Source organism: Anomaloglossus baeobatrachus, chromosome 1, assembly GCF_048569485.1.
Source record: "Anomaloglossus baeobatrachus isolate aAnoBae1 chromosome 1, aAnoBae1.hap1, whole genome shotgun sequence".
NCBI lineage: Eukaryota > Metazoa > Chordata > Amphibia > Anura > Aromobatidae > Anomaloglossus > Anomaloglossus baeobatrachus.
Genome location: NC_134353.1, coordinates 96169052 through 96187502, shown reverse-complemented (window position 1 = coordinate 96187502; position 18451 = coordinate 96169052). Strand labels below are relative to the sequence as shown.

At 43.1% G+C, this 18451-nt stretch overlaps 1 pseudogene; it reads right to left on the bottom strand.

Annotated features, from left to right (window-relative positions):
• Window positions 1-13777: 13777 nt before the first annotated feature.
• On the bottom strand, window positions 13778-18170 carry LOC142303137 (RNA-binding protein FXR1 pseudogene; annotated as a pseudogene).
• Between the last annotated feature and the right edge of the window lie 281 nt (window positions 18171-18451).

The window sequence follows — 18451 nt, the reverse complement described above, 5'->3', positions numbered from 1 at the left end:
CTATAAGTCCGATCCACTTAAGAGAATTTAAGACAGCTTGGCAGTATCCCCCTCCTCCAAAAACCAACATAACACTCACGGACAAAGAAAAAAAAAGAAATGGCAAAAATAAATAGCTACAAACAGAATGTCTTGTATAATAATGTTTTGCATCCTTTAGGATTAAAACTTCACAGGCTCCCAGGAATCATTGTTCTTTGTAGTTACTTTTTGAACTCGCATACTCCAGTTTTAATACACTTTCCATTAGGAAAATCAAAGGCAGCTTTAGTGTATGCCCGGGCCCTTTGTAGTGGCTCACAGCCAGGTGCAGCAATGTATATACACCTCATCGCTGTATCTCCGACTGTTTATTTATTACAAACAGGATGTTCACACTGTATGATGATCTACAGATGAAAGGGAGAAGACTGCACGGGAAATCTGCTGTAAATTCAGGCCGCTATAGTTTTTACAAGAACAGCAATTTTTCTCAGTGATCATACATTTGCTTTGAGTTATAGCTCTGGAATCCAGAATTGATGATAGGTTGGTTTAATATAGTCCTTACCTTTGACTGCTGAAACTCAAGATAGCATGTGAAAGATTCAACGCCATGGAGCCTAGGTATCTGTAGACCAAAATAAATTCGAAAGCGCGGTAATAAGTAATATGTGGGCCACAAAATCTAGGAAAATCCAAGACATTGCAGTGTTTGTTATCAGTATGAATGTTATTCTGCAACTTAAGTGACATTTTCACGGTGCTCTGGAGTCGGGAATTGTGCGGTTTATTAAAGCGGTATGTAGCGATATTACTCTATACCGCAATAACCTGGCATGATATGCTAAGAACTAATGCCAGAAGCATGAGTACTATTTATGTCTATGTAGATGGTTTCATATTTTCTGTATAAATGAAATATCAGGACATGGTTTTTTTTGCCTTTGCAAATAGTTGGGACTTGAATTTTTATCACAAGTCTCTATGTATGTGCATATATGTTTGAAAAGCGTTCAGGTGGAAACACATTATAATGGCGCTGGGGATAAAGGATGTGAAGGGCTTGTTTAAGGTATATAAATGTCATGTACTCATCGCTAGCAAATCCTAAAAAGCAGAATAAAGCCTATAAACTATAGTAGTGATGGACCTTAACAAACATTGAGTGAACATGAGCTCTTATACTTGAGACAGTGTAATCTACTGTTCAGATCTACAGATGTGTCCTCAGATGTGCAGTCACCATCTGTCATGTTGTGCAGTCACCATCATTCTATTTGTGCAGTCACTGCCTGTCATTTTGTGCAGTTGCCATGACCATTTATGTTGTCCAGTCCCCACCATTCTTGTTGTGCAGTCACCATCTGTTATGCTGTACAATCACCACCATTGATGTTGTGCGGTCACAATCTGTCATACTGTGCAGTCACCACCATTGATGTTTTTCAGTCACCATTTGTCATGCTGTGCAGTCACCACCATTCATGTTGTGTGATCACCATCTGTCATGTTGTGCAGTCATCACTATTCATGTTGTACAGTCAACATCTGTCATGCTGTGTAGTCACCATCTGTTATGTTGTTCAGTCACTACCATTCATGTTGTGCGGTCACCACCATTCATGTTGTGCGGTCACCATCTGTCATGCTGTGCAGTTATCACCATTTATGTTGTGTGGTCACCATCTGTCATGTTGTGCAGTCACCACCATTCATGTTGTGTGGTCACCATCTGTCATGCTGTGCAGTCACCACCATTCATGTTGTGTGGTCACCATCTGTCATGCTGTGCAGTCACCACCATTCATGTTGTGTGGTCACCATCTGTCATGTTGTGCCGTCACAATCATTCTATTTGTGCAGTTACCACTATTCATGTTGTGCAGTTACCACTATTCATATTGTGCAGTCACCATCTGTCATGCTGTACAGTCACCACCATTCATGTTGTGCAGTCACCACCATTCATGTTGTGCGGTCACCATCTGTCATGTTGTGCAGTCACCACCATTGATGTTGTGCAGTCACCACCATTCATGTTGTGCGGTCACCCTCTGTCATGTTGTGCAGTTACCATCATTTGTGCAGTCACCACCATTCATGTTGTGCAGTCACCGCCATTGATGTTGTGCAGTCACCACCATTCATGTTGTGTGGTCACCATCTGTCATGTTGTGCAGTCACCACCACTCATGCTGTGCAGTCCCAGGACCCAGGATTAGGATCTGCGTGTAATTTTACACTTACTTAACTGACTTTTATTCCTTTTTCTGAAATTGAGAATGGGATTATTTGGGTTGTCTTTTTAAAATAACTGCCTTTGAAAATGAATCAATTTGCAGGTCCGGATTCCTTAACCAATGAAATCAGTTGGTATTACTTAGGGAGCAATATCTGCCCATTCATTTCCCCTGCAGTGACCTCTACAAGGTTAATATAACATTACATGACAGCCATTCAATCATGTAGCTATTCTTTCATTGTAATACATGGACATTCATTCATTTAAATAGCCACCATTTATTAATACAATGTATGACCGTCTGCAACTTAATAACAGCAAATTGGCTGTGGTTTCAGAAACCAGCTATCCACCAAATATACTTAATTAAAAAAGGGTGGACCGTGTATGTAACGACAGATAATAACATAAAATATATTGCAATAAAAGCGATAAATAAAATGAGTGGCACCGTCATTTTATAGAATATGGACACCATCGATGATATTTATGCTTCTAAAATTTATATATTTATATTTTAAAATTATTTTTGAGATTGAGATTTATTATACATTTTTTTAAGACTTGGCTTTTATTGACACTGTTTTTCTGTGCATTGTTAACTGCAGTGAGTCAACTGAGAATAAAGCCTGCTTTACATGTTACGATTTCGCATACGATATTGTATGCGATCGTAACCGCCCCCATCGTATGTGCGGCACGTTCAATTTTGTTGAATGTGCCGCACAAACGATTAACCCCCGTCACACGTACTTACCCGTCCATACGACCTCGAAGTGGGTGGCGAACGTCCACTTTCTGGAGTGGGAGGGATGTTCGGCATCACATCGACCTCACGCGGCAGCCGGCCAATAGAAGCGGAGGGGTGGAGATAAGCGGGATGTAAACATCCCGCCCACCTCCTTCCTTACGCATTGCTGGCCGGGAGCCGCAGGACGCAGGTAAGATCTGTTCATCGTTCCCGGGGTGTCACACACTGCGATGTGTGCTTCCCCGGGTACGATGAACAACCTCATGTTCAATTTATGAGGAATGTACGACATGCGTGCGATGAACATTTTACCGTTCAATCACAATCGCACGTAGCTGTTACACACTACAATGTAACTTACGATGCCGGATGTGCGTCACTTACGACGTGACCCCGCTGACACATCGTAAGATATATTGTAGTGTGTAAAGCGGGCTTAAATCAGTGAAATTGCGCTTTTCTGTTAGCTGTCCTTTACTGAGCTCCTCTCAAATGCTTTATGACAACATCAAAGTTCAGCTCAATTTTTATGATCTCTGCAGTCATAATTTAGCACAAAACCAAGGTATTTTTTGCTTTATAAGACACACCGGATTATAAGACACACCCCAAATTCAGAGCAAAAGAAAGTGAAAAAAAAAAATGGGGTCCATCTTCTAATCTGGTGGTGTCTCACCGGAGAGGGCAGCAGCGATGGTGGAGCGGGGTCACAGGAGGCAGGGGCAGTAGGTGTTCCAGAAACTGGCAGCTGTGCTGGGGATTGGGCTGCAGCGGCTGTCGCTGCGGACGGTAAGGGCTTCAAAGAAATGGTGCCCGGAGTCAGCACAAATTGAACTCTCGGCTCAATGGCAAGCTGAGATCTCATCTGCGCAAGCGCCACCTACGGGCGCTATTTTCCTTAAGTCCGCTGCTAGGAGATCAATGGGCCCGAGGTGGCACATGGGCAAATGAGAGCTTGAGCTCCATCTGCACATGCACCGACTCCAGGTGGCATTATGTGAAGTCCTCACCTCCTACCCCGCAGCCCCTGTCCAGCCGCCAGAGACCCCGCACTGCAGTCCCTGCACCAGCTTCCAGAGACCCCGCACAGCCGCCGCAGAGCCCGTATACCCACCTCAGGACCAGCTACCACAGACCCCGCACAGCCTCCCCAGCAGCAGCCCCCCCAGCACCAGCCGCCCCAGCATCAGCCGCCGCAGACCCCGCACAGTTTCTGCAGACCCCGCACAGTTGCCACAGCACTGTGCACAGCCGCCGCAGCATTCCCTCGGCCTCTTGCGACCCCTCTCCACCACCCCAGTAAGGTACATTCAGATTATAAGACGCACCCCTCACTTTCCTCCCAAATATTTGGAAGGAAAAGTGCATCTTATATTCTGAAAAATACGGTATATACAAAAAGACAGATAAGAGTTGGCAAGTCCCTGTCAGAATGAGTTCACTGATAAGTTCCATTTTAACTCATTCTGCAGCCAGCAAAAGAGCCAGGAAAACAAAAAGCCTGCAAAAGCCAAATGGTGCAACATTTTGGAAAAATTATTCTTAGCCAAAAATACATGCATTTAAAGGGGCTGTCTGGGACTTTAACATTGATGACATATCCTTAGCATAGGTCATCAATGTCTGATAGGTGAAGTTGTGACACACGGCACCCTGCCAATCAGCTGTTCTGAGTGCCACCGCCGGCCGGTACTGCAGAGTTGTTGAGCAGCATAACACAGCATCTATTGAAAGAATAGTGGTCATGGCCGGCTACTGCTGTTGACAGAGCTGTGGAACTCCACAACCCTGCAGTTTTGGCCAGCGGGGTGCTGCATGTCACACCCTCACTGACCAGACATTGATTACCCATTCTAAAGCGGGCTTTACACGCTGCAACATCGCTAGCATTGGCTAGCGATGTCGAGCGCGATAGCACCCACCTTCGTCGTACGTGTGATATTGTGTGATCGCTGCCGTAGCGAACATTATCGCTACGGCAGTGTCACACGCACATACCTGCTCTGCGACGTCACACGGCAGGCGTCCAATAGAAGCGGAGGGGCGGAGATGAGCAGGACGTAACATCCCGCCCACCTCCTTCCTTCCTCATTGCTGGCAGGACGGAGGTAAGGAGATGTTCATCGCTCCTGAGGTGTCACACACAGCGATGTGTGGTGCCGCAGGAACTAGGAACAACATCGCTAATAAGCAGAAAACGATTTTTTGTTTCAGGACGACCTCTCCGCGGCAAACGATTTTGACCGCTTTTGCAATCGTTTAAGGTCGCTCATAAGTGTCACACAGTGCGATATCATTAATGAAGCCGGATGTGCGTCACAAACACTGTGACCCCGACGATAATTCATTAATGATATCGTAGCGTGTAAAGCCCGCTTTAGGATAAGTCATCAATGTTAAAGTCCAGGACATCCCCTTTAAGTAAAGAAACAATACCCAACATAAGAGCAGCAAATTACAGCTTTTGATAAATACTCCTGGCTCAAATAGATTGTGCTCTTTGGCTATTAGGAGATCTGAAAGGATAAGCTGGACACATAGTTTACGAGCCGGGTTATTCATAGGGAAAATGTTTCCCAACTTCTCCCCACCCTTCAATGAAGTGATTGACAGGAGCCTCTAGTAGCCAAATTACACATTTTTGTGTTTTCTTTTACTAATAGGTATACACACCTGTTGCTGTAATATCATACATTAGATGACAAATCAGTTTTAATCTTAAGAAAGAAAGGCAAATGTCCACATTATAGTAATAGATGTCAAGCAGAAATCTTTTTCCTGATGTATATTGAAAATTATATTTAAAATTGACAAAACCAACAATATCCTTGAAATCAGCAAAGTAAATCAGTGTCATAAGGGCTCGACGATGTTAGTTTAATTGATGGCTCTAATGCGTCGCTGTGCTGAACATACAAAACAAAATTGATGTATGGTTTCTGAGAACTGTTCTCGTCTGCTTCATATTTCTCATCCTTCTTTAGATATTTCTGACATATTCAGTATTGTTGCTGTAAAGTTTTGTTCTGATGATAAATGATGAACTCGGTTCCATGATCAATTGCTCTTCTAAATCAATATTTTCATTTATTTGCAGATTTCATATGGAATGGATAGCTACAGTATTGGCCTCACCTCTAAGGTAACCTGGCACTTCCCTGCCGCCGTATACGATATGCATAGCCGGCTTGTATGGAAACCCACCGATAACCATAGCAAAGAGTAAAGTGTGATTTATGGACACATGTTTAGTAGATATGGTGAAGGATAATTCATTTTGTTACCTTTTATTTAGGAATTGGAGCTTGATATGAAAAGACAAAGAAAAAATATGATGATAGATATAATGGATAGATAGATGGATAGATGGATAGATAGATAGATAGATAGATAGAAGGATGGATGGATGGATGGATGGATGGTGGATGGATGGATAGATAGATGGATAAATAGATAGATGGATGGATGGATGGATGGATAGATAGATGGATAAATAGATAGATAGAAAGAATCATAGATGGATGGATGGATGGATGACTCATCTGTTCAGAAATGCCTATAACCTTGAATGACCTCACTGCCCCACCACCGTGCGGAGCTGCCGCCCCACCACCGTGCGGAGCTGCCGCCCCACCACCGTGCGGAGCTGCCGCCCCACCACCGTGCGGAGCTGCCGCCCCACCACCGTGCGGAGCTGCCGCCCCACCTACACCCCACCTACTGTCTCCTCCCCATAATCCTATAGAATGTAAGCCCGCAAGGGCAGGGCCCTCTTCCCTCTGTACTAGTCTGTCTACTGTAACTTGTACATGTATTTTGTATGTAACCCCCTTCTCATGTACAGCACCATGGAATCAATGGTGCTCTATAAATAAATAATAATAATAATAATAATGGATGGATGGATGGATAGATAGATGATAGATAGCTGGAATAATAGATAGATAGATAAATAAGGATTTTCACTTTCCTGTTGATCAACATTTCAGCAGAATAAAATAAACTGGATTACTTTTGGGTTTTTTTTTTTTTTTTCTTTTTTATCAGCCTTATTAAAGTTTGGTCTGAATTCAAAATAATTTTCCTCCTGAATCCCATAAGCTAAACTTTTTTGTAATATGCTTGCTTTAAAAATGTGCTTCCCTTCCATAACTACACTATCTACCTGCTTTTCTAAATTTTTTTTTGCCGTCCTTCCTCTCTGATGATGCTTCATTTTAAAATCACAGTGCATGCTAGGTTACTCAAATGAAGCGTCATCAGGAGGCAAAGGCTGCGGTCATTGCTGCAGTATCCGCCTCCCTCCTCCCTGGAAGATTTCTCTTTTCAGTGACTGGGCTAGTGCCTACTCGCTGTGCACTGTTCAATGTACACAATGACAGTACACTCTCTGTTGTCAGCCCTGATTAACAGTAACATGTCTACAAAACAGCCATGTCAGAATACCGGTATGCAAAGACCAGCGCTGCCTCCACGACTGACATCACTGATCACTGCACGCTGGGAATTCTTACACTGCTCTGTTACCAGTTCATTACTGCTGATCAGAGCTGACAACAAAGAGTATGCCGTCATTGTAGACATCGCACAATGAACAGTGAGCAGGCTCTAGCTCAACCTCTAAAGTGAGCATCACTAATGTCACTTTGTTTCAGGGAATGGGCAGAGGCTGTGGATGTGACTGTTTTCCTTGCCCCCTGATTACAATGTGTTTGGGTATCCCAGCATGCACTAGTAATTCTCAAATGAAACATCATATGAGAGGAAGTATGGAAAAAAATAAGAAAAGGAGTTAGGTAGTGTAGTTAGGGAAGAAGAGAGAATAAATGCAAATATATTGGGAAATTGTTTAGCTTATGGGACTAAATAGAGAGGGATTTAGAATAAAAATTACTTTCTATGTTGGACCACCTCTTCCACTATGTCGCTATGTTTTAATATTTGTTCAAAATGTATTATGTGTTCTTGGCCTCAATGTTCCTCCCAAACTCTTTGGTTGATACTATGCTCTGATGTTCAGTTTTTCGTCTATTGGGCACCTGATAACTTTTATAACATGAAATCCCATACTTGGTGAACAAACCTATAGAATTGAGTAGCACAGGATACAGCTATGTTCCCTCATATATTTGTGGTTTTGGGTACCTTGTGGCGATATTATTTGGGCACAGAATGGCATTATATAATATGTTTTTTAGTACACTAATAGTGCACTAAGTTGTGCATCATGAAACTTAAAGAGGTACTCCATTAGTTAGTTTTCCAAACCACATCGATATAACGTTGAGAAACAAGGCTTCTCTCAAATACCTTGTCTTGGCATTAGTGCCTGTGAGCAGCGCTATCACGGTCCGCTCATCCACATTGTGCGACCCCCGAGCTTCATGATCTCTGATGTCCGGTGATGTCATGTCAACGTTCACTGCTCATCATAACCTACCATCGCTCCTGTTTACGGCACTCTGCGGTGAAGGAGAGAAAGTGCAACATGCTGCGCTGTGACGCTGGGCTGTGATAAGCAGTGAAACGAAGCCCACATCCCAGTCACTCATGGTGACTGGGGCCGGCCTCAGTGGTGTCAGGTCAAGTAGAAGTTGACATGACATCACCGGACACCAGAGGTCACGGAGCCCAGGGGGTCATGCGATGGGGATGAACAAACCACAACAGCACCGCTCACAGGCACTAATACCAACACAAGGTATTTGAGAGAAACCTTGTTTCTCAACGTTATATCAATGTGGCTAGTAATGCTAGCTAGTGAACCCCCCTTTAATGTCAGCTCTGGCTGGATACCTTCTGTTCCTGATCTTAGCAATGTAACGATTGGGTTACAATATGCATAATTGTATTATTACAGCATGCATGTTGCCAGGGCTATCCCACCTTATATCTGTTAGAACAATAAAAAAAATTGTCCTCCTTTGGCCTGAATTGTCCATCTACAATACATTTCTGTTACGCAGCACTGAATGCCACCTTCCCTTCTACAGATCCATGGATAGTCGGTGCATTCTATATGTAAAAGTTTTATGCCTTGAGACAAAATGAAATTTGTGGTTCTGAGAAAAGAAACCATTGCGCAGCTCAAGTGTGCCGTTAAAATAAGGTGTTGCCGCCAAACGGTTTTAAATATACAGGAGCTCAGTGCAATTATCTTCCACAATTACACATCCCAATAGGATCGTCCTGCACTTATGTCGAGAAACTGAGATGTGATCAATTTACTGGAAACATTAAAAAAAAATGAAATACCAGAGGGAATGAGACTAAAATACTGAATTTATTTATATTATAGACAATAGCCCCGGTGGACCTTAAACCGGTGCTCACAGGAGCACCCGAGTGCCGTGAAATAGCAATTTTCCTGCTACTGACTATGAACTATGTACACTCTGTGCCTTGGATCCTCTCGTATGCAAAAGCTCTTGGCTGGAGCTTTGAAGAGCCATTATGTAGTTCTTGTGATATTGCTGTAGTCTCTCCCTTCCAATCATAGCGCTATCTGTTTCCTCAACGGCTTCTAGAATACATTATGCGAATAGGAAGGCTACCTGTTAATCTTCCATCTGTAAATCCAACAGGTCTCTTTTAATGGAAGTCTATTTTCTTGTAAGATGGTTATTTATGGGGAGAAAATACTGATAATATTACTTTTGCCTTTTTTAATTTTTTTTTTTTTTGAATCCCGGCCATAGAATTTCTAAACTCATTTATTTTTTATAGTGGTAGCTGTAGAGCGGCAAGATGTTCCTTTGGCTTTTAGTCCTGAACACAATACAGAGAATTGTGAGTCGTATCAAGGAAATATATTACATAGGAAGACAAAGTCTCATTAGTGTTATTTATAGCATTCTCAAACCTCATTAGAGGAACGTTTTGGTAGATGCAAAAATGCATTACAAGCAATGTTTTCTTTAGTGAAGGAGAGAACACTTTCTATTCTGCTCCGTAGTCTGGATTAGCGGTATCCGCTGGGTACAGGGAAGATAGAAGGGAGATGGAATAAATATGCATTGCACAGGTATGTACTAAAACTGCAAATGAAAACAACCCAGACAACTATGTTTACTGTGCACCTTAGGGGGGGGGACGGTATGTTTAAATACATTTTATGCTGAAAGAAAACTATAAGACAGGAGCGCAGAAAAGGGGTCTTATCAGATATTAGGGGGTGATCAAATGGGGAGCTCACCCTGTAAAGTTGTGCAAGTCACAACTAACTATAAACACTTGTAAGTAATGGCTGCTGTGGCCCAAAGTAGAATAGAGGAATATACATACTGGAATATATATATACTGTATATGATATAAAATGTATTTGAGGATAACCGTTGGCTAGAAAGGGATGATTGCCGCACTGCCATAGGGAGGAGACAGTCAATAGGTCATCAAAGTGATTTATGTTAACACATTTCAGAGAGAACCCCTCTGCTTCTTCAAGAAAAATCACAACTAATTTTTCCTGAAGGAGAGGTATCCGAAACGCGTTAAAATAAATTACTTTGATGACCTATTCACTGTTTCCTCCCTATGGCAGCAGGGCAAGCATCCCTTTCTAGCTAACGATTATCCTAAAATACATTTTATGTCATATACAGTATATATATATATATATATATATATATATATATATATATATATACACAGTGTATACAGTGCCTTGCAAACGTATTTGGTTCCCTTGAATTTTTCAACCTTTTCCCACATTTCAGGCTTCAAGCATAAAGATTAAAAATGTTAATGTCATGGTAAAAAATCAACAAGTTGGAAACAGTTGTGAAGTTGAACGATATTTATTGCTTATTTTAAACTTTTTAAAAAAATAAATAACTGAAAAGTGTGGCGTGCAATATTATTAGTCCCCTTTAAGTTAATACTTTGTAGCGCCACCTTTTGCTGCGATTACAGCTGCAAGTCGCTTGCGGTATGTCTCTGTCAGTTTTGCACATCGAGAGACTGACATTCTTGCCCATTCTTCCTTTGTAAACAGCTGGAGCCGAGTAAGTTTAGATGGAGAGCGTTTGTGAACAGAAGTTTTCATCACTTTCCACAGATTCTCAATTGGATTCAGGTCTGGACTGTGACTTGGCCATTCTAACACCTGGATACGTTTATTTGTGAACCATTCCATTGTAGATTTTGCTTTATGTTTAGGATCATTGTCTTGTTGGAAGACAAATCTCCGTCCCAGTCTCAGGCCTTTTGCAGACTCCAACATGTTTTCTTCAAGAATGGTCCTGTATTTGGCACCATCCATCTTCCAATCAATTTTAACCATCTTCCCTGCCCCTGCTGAAGAAAAGCAGGTCCAAACCATGATGCTGCCACCACCATGTTTGACAGTGGGGATGGTGTGTTCAGGGAGATGAGCTGTGTTGCTTTTACGCCAAACATATCATTTGGCATTGTGCCCAAATAGTTCGATTTTGGTTTCATCTGACCAGAACACCTTTTTCCACATGTTTGGTGTGTCTCCCAGGTGGCTTGTGGCAAACTTTAAACAACACTTTTTATGGATATCGTTAAGAAATGGCTTTCTCCTTGCCACTCTTCCATAAAGGCTAGATTTATGCAGTGTACGACTGATTGTTGTCAGACTCTCCCACCTCAGCTGTAGATCTCTGCAGTTCATCCAGAGTGATCATGGGCCTCTTGGCTACATCTCTGATCAGTCTTCTTCTTGTTTGAGATGAAAGTTTGGGTGGACGTGCAGGACTTGGTAGATTTGCAGTGGTATGATACTCCTTCCATTTCAATATGATCGCTTGCACAGTGCTCCTTGGGATGTTTAAAGTTTTAGAAAACTTTTTGTAACCAAATCCAGCTGTAAAATTCTCCACAACAGTATCACAGACCTGCCTGTTGTGTTTCTTGGTCTTCATGATGCTATTTGCGCTTTAAATAGAACATTGAGACTTGATTACACACAGGTGGATTATATTTATCATCATCAGTCATTTAGGACAACATTGGATAATTCAGAGATCCTCAATGAACTTCTGGAGTGAGTTTGCTGCACTGAAAGTAAAGGGGTCGAATAAAATTGCACGTCACACTTTTCAGTTACTTATTTTTTAAAAAAGTTTAAAATAAGCAATACATTTCGTTCAACTTCACAATTGTGTCCCACTTGTTGTTGATTCTTCACCATAACATTAAAATTTTAACTTTATGTTTAAAGCCTGAAGAGTTGAAAAATTCAAGGGAGCCGAATACTTTTGCAAGGCACTTTATATATATACAGTATGTATTCAACATTACATTAAAATGGAAAATAAAATCTGACTGTAAAGTATTGGCATTATCATGGCTGACGTGCACTATTACATACAATCTATGGATAATTGTGGCACTGTCTTTGAAAGAAACCAGCCATTGTCATCCTGTTTTAAGATGAGCGAACCTTTGTAGGTTCGGTTTACTAGCAGCAAACGAACCGAACCGCCACGTGTCTGAACTTGGCCAGAGAAGGTTCGGAATCACTGATTGGCCATTTAAGTGTTCACCATCAAACAGCCAGCCATAAGCAGATCACTTCCGGGGGAGTGTGGCCTGGCATTTTCACATTTTTTTTTTGGGTTGTACACTACATGTGATCACGCAGATGTTACCCCCAGTGTGAGCCATTAAAACATTCACACTTGGCTGAGCACCAAGCATACTTGAGCACAGCATTGCTCGTGCGAGTTAAGTTCACTCATAAAGCATTTGAACGTGGAACCCCAGCCTTGTTTTTTTAAGTTGGTGTTCAATTTGAAAACCGAACCTACCTCAGGTTCGCTCATCTCTAATCCTGTTCTGTGCAATGAGTATTCATTGAAGAGGTTTACAGGAAGGAGCAGGGTTAGATTCATTCTGCAGCAAAGATGACTGAGGGTTGGAAAGGTTAAAGAGTGATGGATGGAAGGCCTTGGAGAAGAATGTTACAGTAGTCTAGGCGGGTAATGATGACAGGTATATACTAGCTTTTTTGCTGCTTCAGTGCTGAGGAATTTCTGTATTTTTAAGATAACGGTGGCAGAAGAAGGTAAAGGATTGGGAGTGTAGATTAAAGGATAGTATGGTATCAAGGGTTACCCTGAGTCAGTAAGATTAGGAAAAGTGTTGAGCTACTAACAGTGATTGATAGTTCTGGAGTTTAATTAAGATGGGGGAAAAATAATGAGGCTACTTTTTTTCCATTTTGAGCATTAGCAATTGAGAGAAGAAAGAGAATTTATCTGAGATACACTATTTAGAGGCAAATTTGAGTTGCCTCAGTGTAAAACATGTACAAAAAGTCATAGCATTTGAGGAGCCATGCCATCTGACCAAAGGCATAAATGGAGAAGGGTGGGCAATCCAAGGACACTGCCTTAAGGGAAAATAACAGAGATAGGGTGAGATAATGAAGTTAGGACTGAAAGTACAGTTGAAAAGTAGGAGGAAATCCAGGAGGGGATCAAGTCTGTGATCTCAAGGGATAGAAGAGTTGGTAACTGGAAGACATCGTCACCTCTGTCAAAGGCAGAAGAATGATCTAGGCGAAGGTGATGTCATTAACCTTTAACAGATAACTTATCTATGACTTTGGTTAATATGGAAATAGTTGAATGGTGGCTTTCGAAGCCATATTAAAGCTGGACAAAAATTAAATTGAACTTATAAAGGATTTATATTGCCTGAACTATGAGCTGCATGAATCAGAGTCTGGTTTCGTTAATATGCTGTTGCATTTCAGAGAAAACTTATTTAAAAAGTAGGAAATTAGACTAGTATGGCTTTTTTTCTCCCCTCTGACTTGATTGACAGTTCTTTCCCTATATGTTTGCATAGAGAGACAGCTGCGAGTTTTCGGTACAAGGGAAACTGGGAGAAGTTTCCAGGACCCTGCCTCTTGGACTAGTTTCAGAAGGAATTCTAAATGGCTGTAATACTAGAGCCAGTCTCTGATTCACAGATTCAGTTGACAGGTTTCCTTTAAGCAGCATGAGAGCTGAGAGGACAGTTCAAAGTATTGTTAAATTAGTTTAAAGGCACAAAGGAGAAAAGAGATGTGGAAATAGCTGGACAAAGAGACGGTTCAAGTGATGACGTCTCAGGATGGGTGTGGTAGTTGTGTGTTTAGAGGGAACCTATCAGGTAAAAAAAAATGCTATTAATCTGCAGATATGGGTTTAATCTTAACCATCATTCTGAACCCTCAAGAAAATCATCTGCTGCCAGGAGGAAATGAACTGTATTTGGAAATGAACTTTATTTCTGCGTGTAGCCTCGGGCTTTTGGTTATAAAGGTGGCCAGTGCAGCTTCAATCACTACTCCTTACAGCAGGGGTGGGCAATTAAATTTCTCATGGGGCCGCATGAGAACTTGGAGAACTTGGGATCCTTTTAGAGGGCCGGACTGATATACTTAACTCAATTCTACCCAATACTGTATATATATATATATATATATATATATATATATATACTACATCACTATATACTGCACCTGTAATGCATTACAGCACTATATACTGCACCTGTAATACATTACAGCACTATATACTGCACCTGTAATACATTACAGCACTATATACTGCCCCTGTAAAACTACATCATTACATTCCCATATACTACATCACTACACCCAAATATTACACCAGTTACCCCCTTCCCCTCCCCCTCCCCCTCAGGTTTTCAGTGACCACTCACCTCTATCTCCTCAGGCACCTCCGTACGGGTTCCCCGCTGAGCTGCTTCTTCCCTGGTATGGGCCCTGACTGCGCCGCTGTTGTTCTTGTATGGACCCCCGCCGCTGCGTCTCTCTGTCCAGGCACCGGCTGGTGCCGCTTCTCCTGCCAGGCTGGAACTTTTCAAATGACACACACGTGCTGTACTGCTGACATCAGGGTGCGCGTCTGTCACAGAGAAAGCTGCCGCAGGGAACAGAAGACCGATCCTGAAGCTCCGCACAGTGTAGCAGCGGAACGCAGGAATCTGTCCACTGTTCCCTGTCCGGCAGCATTTTCTGTGACATTTGAAAAGTTCCTGCCAGGCAGGAAAAGCAGCACCACGTCTCCATCTCTGATCTAATGGGCGGGCCGGTCACAGACAGTAGGCGGGCCGGATGTGGCCCGCGGGCCGCCCCTTGCCCAGGTCTGCCTTACAGAGTGAGTGACGGCTGTAACCACGTCAACGGCACTAACTGACAGCCAGCTCAGCACTATGCCCAGAGCAGTGACAGTGTAGCAAATATGTAGATACTCTGGAATCTGATTGCGTGGAATATAATGACACTGAGGCAAGGGTTGGGTAAATACTCTGTATTAACAAATAATAAACAGTGTAAATAATAGAATAACAGAAGACAACAACAGATAAAATTTGTAAGTGCAACCGCACTAATATGTGAAAGTCCAGAATAATATTCCGATGTATGCTCAGCAACCTAGTGATGAATATTCAGAATAATTTGCACAGCAAACAGGTGATAATATGAACAGGTCCAGAATAATATGAACAGCAACAAGGGGTGAATGTCCAGAATAATGTGCACAGCAAACAAGCAGTGATTGTCCAGAATAATATGCACAGCAAACAAGCAGATAATGTCCTCCCTAGGGCAGAACAAAATCCCGCACAAGTCCAGTACACAGCTGGACAGATTGAGTCCTGGATAAAAACACTGATCACTAACTGAGAAGCTAGTTCTTACTGACAAAGGAAATCCAGCAGTATTAGCATTTCTCCTAGGAGTCTTGAAGGGAGGGAACCAAGCAAGGATCAGGATAATGTCATCGACTGCAGGCAGCTAAACAGTACTGAGGGAGAGCACAAGATAAATACGCAGCAGCATGATGTCCAGAAATGGCTCAGGAGCCAGTAGCCCAAAATACTCATGTGTCCTCTGCTAGGCCAATTATTGGGAACATCCCAGTGAGTGTATGATACATATACAACTGATTTCAACGCATGGAATATATATATATATATATATATATATATATATATATATTGTGACGACCTGGGCCCTGAACGTCTTGGGGCACACGTCTGGCAGTGGGATCAAGACACACACAAGCACTTTGTCACTTAAACAATCTCGGTGATTTATTCACATCCTCATAAACCACGCAGTGTAATGGGCCACAGCCACTTTCCCGCAGGACAATGTCTCACTGTCTGTTTAAACTGCCGATTGTTCATACAGTTCATCCTCTGGCATCAGCCAGTAAAGTCCACCTTTGTGGGGTGTTACCTGCCAGTAGGTTTGCAGTCTGTCAGTCTGCCTCCATCCAGTCCAGGGAGACTCTCACACTGGGCTCAACATCCCGGCCATTGTACACGTTCCAATTCCTCAAAGCCTCAGTGGATTCTGCAGCTCCCTGACATTTCAGAGCCCTCACTAGCTCTGTATGCACAGGATCTCCTGCACATGTGCTCCAACCAAGATGGCTCCCGCCAGCACACAGAGATCATGTGACAAACGACAACTCCATTAAATCCCCTGAGACACACCTACGTATGGGAGGTATGTGGATGGTCAGTTCCGCCCATCACTTCTGACCATCCCATGAAGCCAGCCCTGAATGTGTACAACAATCCTCATGGAACTACAAGTTCCAGAGAAACATTCCAGGTTCAGATCGCAGAGGATTTCCACCCCTGTGACACATACCGGCCATCTGCCACATTGCCAGTTGCATCCTTACATATCCCCCCCCTCTGTTCCAACCTGTAGGGTGGAACACTCGACAACCTACAGGGACCCTGAGACAGGGCATTAGGGAAACCATACCCTACCAGTCGAATGGGCCCTCTATGACAACTTTGAGTTTCTGCTCCTGACATACCATCTGCCACTGTCACCAAACCCTCCTCAGTGAACCCTCTTCTCAGACACGGCCGCCAGTCCGACATATCGTTCCATAAATGTCTCCAACAGTCAGTGTGGTAGCGAGACACTCCTTTAGTCGAAACTACCGTGCGGCCTGACTCTGCGCTATCCAGTCCACTAGAGGGGCTATTGTCCAGGTACCTCACCACCGAGCTGACAGGAGATCTCCCATAACTAGACCCTGCGCACTCTCTGTTTGCCAATCTACTATGGCCTCTTCTCTCATGATGTCTCAGGTCACCTTTCCATCTCCGCCTTTTCCCACCACCACTTTTGGCTATGGACCAGTCACTCCTTCCATCTTTTCTTTTAGATTTTGTCTTCGAGGGCTTGGACCCTTCAGAGTCTGTGCCATAGCCTGATGTATAAGTAGGTCTTCCATGACCTAGGCTCCCTTCCCTACAGGACCTACTTCCCTTGCCAGTCAAGGCAGCACATTCATCAGGTGGACTACACTTCTTCTCTGGGCCCTGGCCCGAAAGCGGTCGCGACCTCACGCTAACTTGACAAAGTTTCTCTGCAATCTTCTGTCTTTCAAGATCCATTTGCTTTAGTTCTTCCAGGTATCCCAGGCGGTATTCTAGGAGAACTCGTACGTTTTCAACACACTCCTTTGTTCCTACCATGACACATGGAACCATACTAACTTCACAGGGTAACCTGGCTTTATGATGAACCTCAAGTCTTACTCTCATCACACCGGACGTATCAACCATCTCCTGCATGACTCTTCCATTTCTGCCAATCAGTTTCTTGACAAGTTCTCTGGGCACTTGTGTGACCTCTTCCACAAAATCCAACAGCTTTCGAGCTGTTTTCACTGCTTCTTCAGTTTTCCCATAGATTTGGAATGTTCCACTGTGTTCTTCTAATTCAACAGCTGTAATACCTGGAACCTTCCTGGCTTGCTGAATGTTTCTTCTCAGCGCTCTTAATGCGAGCCCAATTAATGATTTCTTCACCACCACGACTTCCTGAAATTCTGCAGTGAGCTGCTTCATACAATCCAAGCGTCTGGTGTCTTCTTCCATCTGTGCCGAGATGAGCCATTTCGTGCGAAGACACTGCAGGTGCATGTCACTCAGGATAGCCACCCGCTCCTTTGTGACATCACTTGCAGAGCACACCACCAACCGACAAGTCTCTGGGGCAAAGTACACTTCACAGGCCCCTACGGCCTTCTTAAACTTCTCATGCATTGACTTATGGGCACAGGCTTCTCTTAGGTATTCGGGCACATCTACCATGCACTTAAAGAATGGACAGGTTTCTTTACCTTCAAGGATATTAGACCATTCCTTTGGTCTCTTGCATCTATCTTTTTCTCTCATCAACAGCTCCACCTCTTGAGTTACACACTCCTTCGGTTCAGCTCCAGCCTCAGAGCCTTTGGGTTTGCTACTCTTCTTAACCAAGACAATCTCTATGTCTTCCATCTTGATCTTACCAGGCAGGTCACTCAGGCTCTCAGTTCCTGATGAGACCTCTGGTCCAGACTTCACCTCCTCAGAGGCTTTTTTCACTTCTACAGCACCAGCTGTCTCTTGGGTCTTCACTGCATTGCCGTCAACTTCCTTGTGGGTCTCTGCAGTGTAACCTTCAGTCTTCTTTT